At 41.9% G+C, this 8,491-nt stretch overlaps 1 non-coding gene across 1 annotated transcript; it reads right to left on the reverse strand.

Annotated features, from left to right (window-relative positions):
• Positions 1-1,355: 1,355 nt before the first annotated feature.
• On the reverse strand, positions 1,356-1,462 carry LOC141650245 (small nucleolar RNA R71). The gene has a single exon (XR_012546289.1). It is a non-coding gene; the product is annotated as a small nucleolar RNA R71 (small nucleolar RNA).
• Positions 1,463-8,491: the final 7,029 nt, after the last annotated feature.

The following is an 8,491-nucleotide window of genomic DNA, read 5'->3' on the forward strand; positions in this document are numbered from 1 at the left end:
GCCTGAATCGCGTGTCAGTCGATCGACTGCCATACCTGGTCAATCGACTGACCACGTGAGGTTTTATTTTCGTTTTAATTGTTTTAATTCTTTATTCGATGAATCGAGTGCACACGACTAGTTGAATGCCTAGGATATGACTGACCCATTAGATCGAGAGATAGGGACAGTTGTTAGATCACCAATAAAAATGACTAAACTATGCTGAGATCGAAGGATAGGTAAAGTTTAGACCGTTAGTCACTTTTCAGGACGAAAGTTAGTATCAGTGATATTAGGGACCTTTAGCGAGATCAAAAGATGTTATTTGTTAAGAGTGGACCGAGAGGACCTCTTTATTTCCCGCCTCATGTGTTTGATTTAGACCTGTTTAGTATGCTGCCGCCGAAACTATAACGAACCGACCATCCTAGTACCTCTTTTTATATTTGATTTTATATATTTCATTAGTTTACATTTCTTTTATTGTTATTAGCTATAGACCAAACCCAATCAAACCCCCACCTTATTGTTACCTTAGACCGAATTTAAACAACTAGAAATTACGTCCGCTCTCTCGTGGTTCGACCCGATTCGCCGCTAGCTATAGTTGTAGTTGGAGATTATAAATTTTTTTTTGACACCTCACGACGGGTATCAAATTTTGGCGCCGTTCTTCGGGGAGGCAAACTGTTCTAATTTTTAGTTGTTTTTATTTAGTCTTTCTTTAGTTTAAGGGACTTCCGTTCCTTAAACTTTTCTTATATTCTTTTTGTAGTTTCTTCTTATGCGCGCAGTCACGGGGTGGTGAACTAGTACCATTCAATCCCGAGATCGAGAAATCCTTGCGCGAGTTGAGACGATCACAAAGGGTATTACCGACGAGAGGAAGAGCGAGTACTCTGTCAAGCTACTACGAGAACGATCCGTTCGAGGAAGATCCACCTACATCTCCGCTTCAATTTCTTCACCGAGACAGTCACTTCTTGAGAAATTCCAGTCATGGTGAAGAAGCAACCATTGCCGATCACTCGGAGCCGACAGTGCGAATCTCTACAAAGGATTCGAACTACCGGGAGGCGAGAAAATTCGAGCGAAGCCTTCCTATATTAACCTGGTTGAGAGAAACCAGTTCGGGGAGCTGCAAATGAAGATGCAGCCAAGCACATGGTGATTTTTATTGATTATTGCTGCTCTATACCCCGCTTGGTGGTGTGACCCAACACCAGATCAAGGAGACCATGTTCATTTTCTCCCTTCGTGATGCTGCAAGGGAGTGGTATAGAGATCTGGATCGAGCTGCTTATGGGATCACTGACTGGAATTCCTTGGCCCTGGCATTCTACAAAAAGTACTTCTCTGCCTCGAAGACTAATGCCATTAGAGCTCAGATCACGAGCTTTAAACAGGGGCCTGATGAGAACTTTCATGAAGCATGGGTCCGTTTCAAGAAACTGGTACGAACCATACCGCACCATGGGTTCGAAAAATGGAGTCTTTGCAATCAGTTCTATAATGGGCTGTATGACGATCAGAGGGCTATTTTGGATGCTGTAGCCAATGGCCGATTTGCTGAGAACATGGGAGAGACTAAGGGGTGGAATATCATTAATGATTTGGCCACTCATAAGGCTGAATATGGGAATTCGAGAGGAAATCAGAGGACAGCTGCTGAATCTTCCTCTATTGCTGCACTAGAAGCTCTTACTACAATGTTTGACAAATATGAGTTAGGAGGAGCTTCTAAAGGAGGGATGTACCATGTTAACGCTGTTTCAGACGGTCCTTTCGTCTGTAGAAGATGTGGAGCTGAGGGGCATGTCTCAGAGAATTGTTCTGTCCCCTTTGAGTCTTGTGCTGCCTTTCAACACTATAGGCAGACAAACACGTACTATGAGCCGAATGTCCACCCCAACTTGAGGTGGAGTAGCCAGAATGTCCTGAATCCGACTCAACCTCCACAACAGCAGCAGCAGCAAGCCTATGTGCCTCCACATAAGCAGCCATATAAAAAACCTCTCTATGTGCCGCAGCAGCAACAATCCCAAAATTCCGAGTTCACTGAGTTGAAGAACTTATTGCTGAAGGAGTCCCAAGCTAGAGAGGCCGGGATGAAGATGCTAGAGAGCCAAATTGCTCAATTGGCTAGCAAGAGTACCAGTCGAGCTCCGGGACACTTACCGACCCAAACTGACCAGAAAGAGACCCTAAATGCCATAACTTTGAGGAGTGGGTCTACCCTGGAGGGGCCTGCTATGGTCGGGGATGCCACTGCGAAAGATGAGGCAAAACTGAGTCAAAACAAAGCTGGAACGAGCAAAGGAAAGAAAAAGGCGTCTACCAGGTATATCAGTCGATCGACTGACATACCCGGTCGATCGACTGAAGTGCGGGTTACAGAAGCTTCTTGTCCTGTTCAACTCAGTCGATCGACTGACATCACTGGTCTATCGACTGAGATCGCTGCTGATAGTGAGATTTTTCGTCCTCCGATGCCCGACAACTTGAGGGATCATTTGTTTCGGGGCACGACAGTCCCGAAAATATTGGGAAAGACCCGAGTCTTGATGGGTCGAGTCCGGCTCAAGTACGACCGATGTCGATCAATGGTTCACATTTGAGACGGTCTGAAGAGGGTTCAAGCTTCAACAAGGAGAAAGTAGTGGACTTCCAGCCTAAGTCCACGGATACCGGCATGCGTGATTTAGAGGAGAGGGCTAAGCTACTTCTTACAGCCCCATATCCGGAAAGACTAGTGCCGACGAAGGAACATGTATCTTTCAATAAATTTGAAAAAGTTATTCGTAGCTTGAATGTACAAGTGCCTTTCCTTGAGTTAGTTAATCAAGTGCCTGCCTATACTAAATTCATGAAACAACTCTTGTCTAAGAAAAAGTCACTTGAAAATGTGCATATTGTCACATTAACCAAAGAGTCATGCTCTTATTTGTCTCACACTGCACCCCATAAGCTAGAGGACCCGGGTAGCTTTTCTGTTCCTTGCAATATAGGTACCTTATCTATTGAGAAGGCATTATGTGACTTAGGAGCTAGTATAAGTGTCATGCCTTTGAGTCTTGCTAGGAAGCTCAAATTGACTAGGTTCGCAGTGACAGACATGACAGTACAAATGGCTGACCGATCTGCGGTCCAGCCAATAGGAGTCTTAGAGGACATCCCTGTGCAAATATGGAAGTTTTTCTTCCCCGTCGACTTCGTTGTACTTGACATGCCTGAGGATGCCCATATTCCCATTATTTTGGGTAGGCCATTTCTGCACACTGCTGGTGCGAGTCATAGATGTCGGTCTAGGAACCTTGACCTTCAAAGTGGGCAAGCATTCTATTGTCTTTGCCAGTAGGCTAAGAAAAAGGACCCCATGTGGCTGTGACTTATAATACGGTTTCTGACAAGAAATCGTACTTTGTGCTTCCTGATATGCCTATCTCTATTCCTGTTGTAACCCCTCCGCCCCAGATTGGGAGCAAATTGGAGGAAGATTTGTCTATTTCTGATATTGCAGGAGCTGGTTTGGGGAAGGAAGAGCTACAAGTCACCCTAGCTGCGAATAAGCCAATCATCTCACGAGGAGGTCTTGGTTGCCTTAGCTATGCCACTGATGAGGAAGTTGATGACGAGCCGGTCAAGGCAAGAAAGTCCGATTTGGATTCTGACGAGTCTGAAGAGGTCATTGACTGGGGAGATGATGAAAGTGTTGATCCGTTAAGCCATACGGACGTGGAAGCTAAGAAGGGTGCAGCTGATAAGATAAGCACCGTTGAGGCTACCTCTAGTAGCCAGAAGCCGACGAAGTGGGCCATTCCGTAGCCGTTCTTGATCAACTACTAGTTGATCACATGTTTTCCAAACTTTTTATTTGCTTTTGTTAGACACTTTTTATCGCTTTTCTGTGCTCAAAACTTCGCATTTTATTTTGCTTGCTTAGGATTTTATACGCTTTAGACGTTATTTTGGGTTTTGCGCAATCTTGGGCGCGTATTATTGTGCACTTGCAGGTTTTTAGACCTCCTTAGCTCAAGTAATTGAGCAAATACGAAGAAATAAGAAGTTACAGTAGTATCTTCAGTCGATCGACTCAGCTATGTAGTCGATCGACCAGTCTGCAGTTTCCAGGAGCTATTGTTCCTTTCACCTCGGTCGATCGCCCGAGCTATGTGGTCGATCGACCGACCTGCACTGTTGTACCTGTTTATGACCTCTCTCCTGCTATGTTTGGTCGATTTGCGGAATTGAGGGAGTTATCTACTCCACTTTATCTTCCGTCATTTTATTTATTTCTTCCATTTTTCTCAATTATGCACATAATACCGCTTCATCATTCCTTTCTCGATTTTATGCGTGGTACTTTGTTTGTCTTTTCAGGTACTTATTAGTAGCACTACTGGCTACTGAAACCTCCTAGCTCACGCTGGTTTGGGGAGGTTTCCTTTGCTGCGCTTAAAAGTCTTTTGAGTTCCCGATTTCCACTTCATGTCATATTTATTTGTTAATTTTCTCGCATATTCCCGTCTCTCTTATCTTCATTACATGATTTTGCACAATGGGGACATTGTGCGATTTGGTTTGGGGAAGGGTTTTGCGTCGCATATCATTTGCTTGCATTCACGTTTACATTCTGTTTTGCATTGTTTATTTCATTTTATATATGTATACCAAAAATTCAAAAATTCAAAGAAATTGAAAATTTTCAAAAAATTTCAATAAAATGCACGTTTATTTTAGCATATAGGTCGAGTCGGAACGGTAGTATTTCAAGGATGATATTGCATTTGCACCTGTTTTTGCCTAAGCCTTGCTAGATTAACATGTTATTAGTAGAATCATATAAGTGCATATCTACGAGTTTTCGTTAATTTATTTGTTGAGCTTGAGACTTGCTTTGAAAATTGGCAAACTACATCATATTTCTGAGATTTAGAGCCTATAACTGGTGACATCTATGACCAGTTTATTTAGGAATGTGAGTAGTACTCCTTATGAGACATGTCATATCAATGTGCATAAATATGAACTTAATCTGCTTAATACCTGTATGCATTCGGTTTGTGGTTAGTTGACACATGTGGTAGAGGTTTCCCTTTATTCATTTCACCCATGAACTCCACACTGCCAAAAATAGCCTTTTTGTCCCGTTAACTACATCCTACATATAGCCTGCCCTTGTCAAGCTAGTAGTTTAGTTATTGGGATTGTCACTTCGTTTTTGGCAGCCTTTTGCTCGATTGAGATGTTATTGGGAGAATGAAAAGAAAGGAAAGAAAAGAAAAAAAGAACTGAAAAAGTTGAAAAAAAAGAGAAAAGAAAAAATGATTCGAAAAATGAAAAAAAGAGTTATGTACTGTTGAAGTAGTCGATCGACTGGCATCATAGGTCGATCGACTGAGGTTCGAGAGAAAGAAAAGAAATCAATTTCGCATAATTCAAGCCTTTATCTTATGGCGATTTTTGCTCCCATGTATTATTCATATCTATTGGGGAGTTAGTTGATTACTTTTATACCTGGAGATTGTGAGATTTGTGCTTGCTATAGCACCGTTTCATTTGTTTTTGAGCAAGAAGTTGGATGTTGCCCTATGGTTCCGTTTTGGTACTAGCTTGATCACCTGTACCTCCACTTTTCCATAAATGTTTTGCCTCTTCTTACCCATACCTCACATATCCACATATATACCTCGGCATGTGTCATGGTCTTTTGGTGGTTGGGTGAGAGTCTTTACAAAATGAATTCTTTCTATCTTTTACATATATTCACATGTGCTTATGTGTGATTTGAGCGACCCGAGAGTGTCCGAATTGATAAGTCTCTACAGTTGACGGTTCAGCAGTTTTTAACGACTACATAACTCGTTTGCATGATTCGCATTGCTAATTGATTGTTGATTTGTAGCATTAAATTGGTTTAGGCTTTACATGTTGCATTTCGCTCTGAGATTGAACTCGTTCCATTAGGTCATTAGATCGAGTCTAGTTCTTGCTTGGGGACAAGCAAGGGTTTAGTTTGGGGAAGTTTGATGCGTGTCATTTATATGATGTTTTACATCCCATTTTACACGCATTTCAGAGCTCATTCATGTAGTTTATGCTACATTTCTCCCTATTTCCGCCTACTTCCGTATTTTTGTACATTATTGCAGAAATGTGAAGAATCCAGCGGAAATCGAGCTAAATCCGTCCCCGAGTATCCTGCATTGCATTTGACGTCAAGTATTCGCTGAAGAAACGAGCTTGGTGCGCAATCCAAGGCCCAAAAGACAAATCCACGAGATTATGAAAGTCAAGTAGCAGCTAAAGCAGTCGATCGACCACTACCTTCAGTCGATCGACCAACTATCGGGTTCCAGAAGCTACTGTACACTGCTATTTAGTCGATCGACCGGTCACTTCAGTCGATCGACCAAGACGCTGCTTCAGACGAGAATTAAAAGATCGAGGAACTTGAAGCCCATTATGTTTAGGTTTTAGGAATTATGTTACGTATACTTTCTATATAACGTAACCTAGTTCGACATATACATCATCCAGTTTTTATCAAGTTTTTTTACATTAAGTTTTACATATAGTTCTTTAGAAATAATTAGGGTTCGAGATTACTTTCGGTATTGAATACAATTCGCTTTGTCATTCGGCTTTGTTCTTTTCCTTCGCAAATCACACGGTACACTCTAGTTTTATTCTGTTATTTTCGTTCATAGTTGTCGAATTGCTAGATCAGTTCCCAAGCCGAATTGCCATCTTTTGTTAATTGTTTATTTTACCGTATTAAGCATGAATTCTTCTTTCTATCTTATTAGTTTTATTGCTGGTATCGCCCTTAGCATGAGTAGCTAAATAATTTGTGCTAGGATCTAGGGGAATTGTAGTATAGGCGGCAATACTGCCATACCTGGTCGATCGACTGACCACGTGAAGTTTTATTTTTGTTTTAATTGTTTTAATTCTTTATTCGACGAATCGAGTGCACATGACTAGTTGAATGCCTAGGATATGACTGACCCATTAGATCGAGAGATAGGGACAGTTGTTAGATCACCAATTAAAATGACTATACTATGCTGAGATCGAAAGATAGGTAAAGTTTAGACCGTTAGTCACTTTTCTGGACGAAAGTTAGTATCAATGATATTAGGGACCTTTAGCGAGATCGAAAGATGCTATTTGTTAAGAGTGGACCGAGAGGACCTATTTATTTCCCGCCTCATGTGTTTGATTTAGACCTGTTTAGTATGCTGCCGCCGAAACTATAACGAACCGACCATCCTAGTACCTCTTTTTATATTTGATTTTATATATTTCATTAGTTTACATTTCTTTTATTGTTATTAGCTATAGACCAAACCCAATCAAACCCCCACCTTATTGTTACCTTAGACCGAATTTAAACAATTAGAAATTACGTCTGCCTCTCTGTGGTTTGACCCGACTGCCGCTAGCTATAGTTGTAGTTGGAGATTATAAATTTATTTTTGACACCTCACGACGGGTATCATATGTGCATGCATGCTGGGGCCCTGATTAATTGCGATTAGAGCGAGTTACGTCCAGGGGGTGGTATCAGGGGTAGCTGGGTAAGCGTGTTTAGCTGTCAACCAGGATCCCTTTCGTATGTTCCACAGTCCGCTTGGTGAGGGTGCTCCTAGTGGAGAAAATAGGTTAGGCATGTTGGAGTGCCATGTGCCTTGTCACCCCGTGTTGGCAGTTAACAGTCCTGCTAGATATCCTTTCAAAGTACCATAGACACTAGGATTCAGAGTGATATACCTAGAGAAGCCTGAAAATAGAAAAATCTACTAAAATGATGTGAAGTACCTGTCGCTATCTCATGGGGTACCAGATAAATTGTGGTCCCAGGATGCTGCCAGACCACACCATCTAATAGCAATTTAAAATTTTAAAATAGTTAGAGGTACCAGAAATAGGAGTGAAATTGGCAGTATGCCTACTACCGGATTTTTATTTTAATTTCAAAATGATTTGGCTTTTCATAATACATCATTCTGAAGGCTAAAGTCTACTTATTATTAAAAGTAATATCTCTTCAGGTGAAGTATGTTCCATGGGCGTTGTATGATTTGACCGTCCATAGTCATCAGTCTGTATGCACCATGGCCAACAACTCTTTCTACCCGGTATGGTCCTTCCCATTTGTAGGCGAATTTGCCTGCTTTTCGATTCTTAGTGTTTTGAAACACTTCTCGGAGAACCAGGTCTCCTACCTCCAGGTGCCTGACTTTCACATTCTTGTTATAACTCCTGGCCCCGATTGTTTGTAGGCGAGCCAGACGTATTTTTGCGCTTGCTTGCAGCTCGTCAGTTGTGTCCAGGCTTCTGACCATCTCTGCATTGTTCAGTTCCCCTGTCATATTTTCATACCTGTGAGTGGGAACTAGAACTTCTGATGGGATGACTGCTTCTGCGCCAAACACCAGGCTGAAGGGTGTTTGACCTGTTGCTATCTTTGGTGTCGTTGTGTCTGACCATAATACCGGTGGCA

This window comes from Silene latifolia, chromosome 3, assembly GCF_048544455.1.
Source record: "Silene latifolia isolate original U9 population chromosome 3, ASM4854445v1, whole genome shotgun sequence".
NCBI classification, from domain to species: domain Eukaryota; kingdom Viridiplantae; phylum Streptophyta; class Magnoliopsida; order Caryophyllales; family Caryophyllaceae; genus Silene; species Silene latifolia.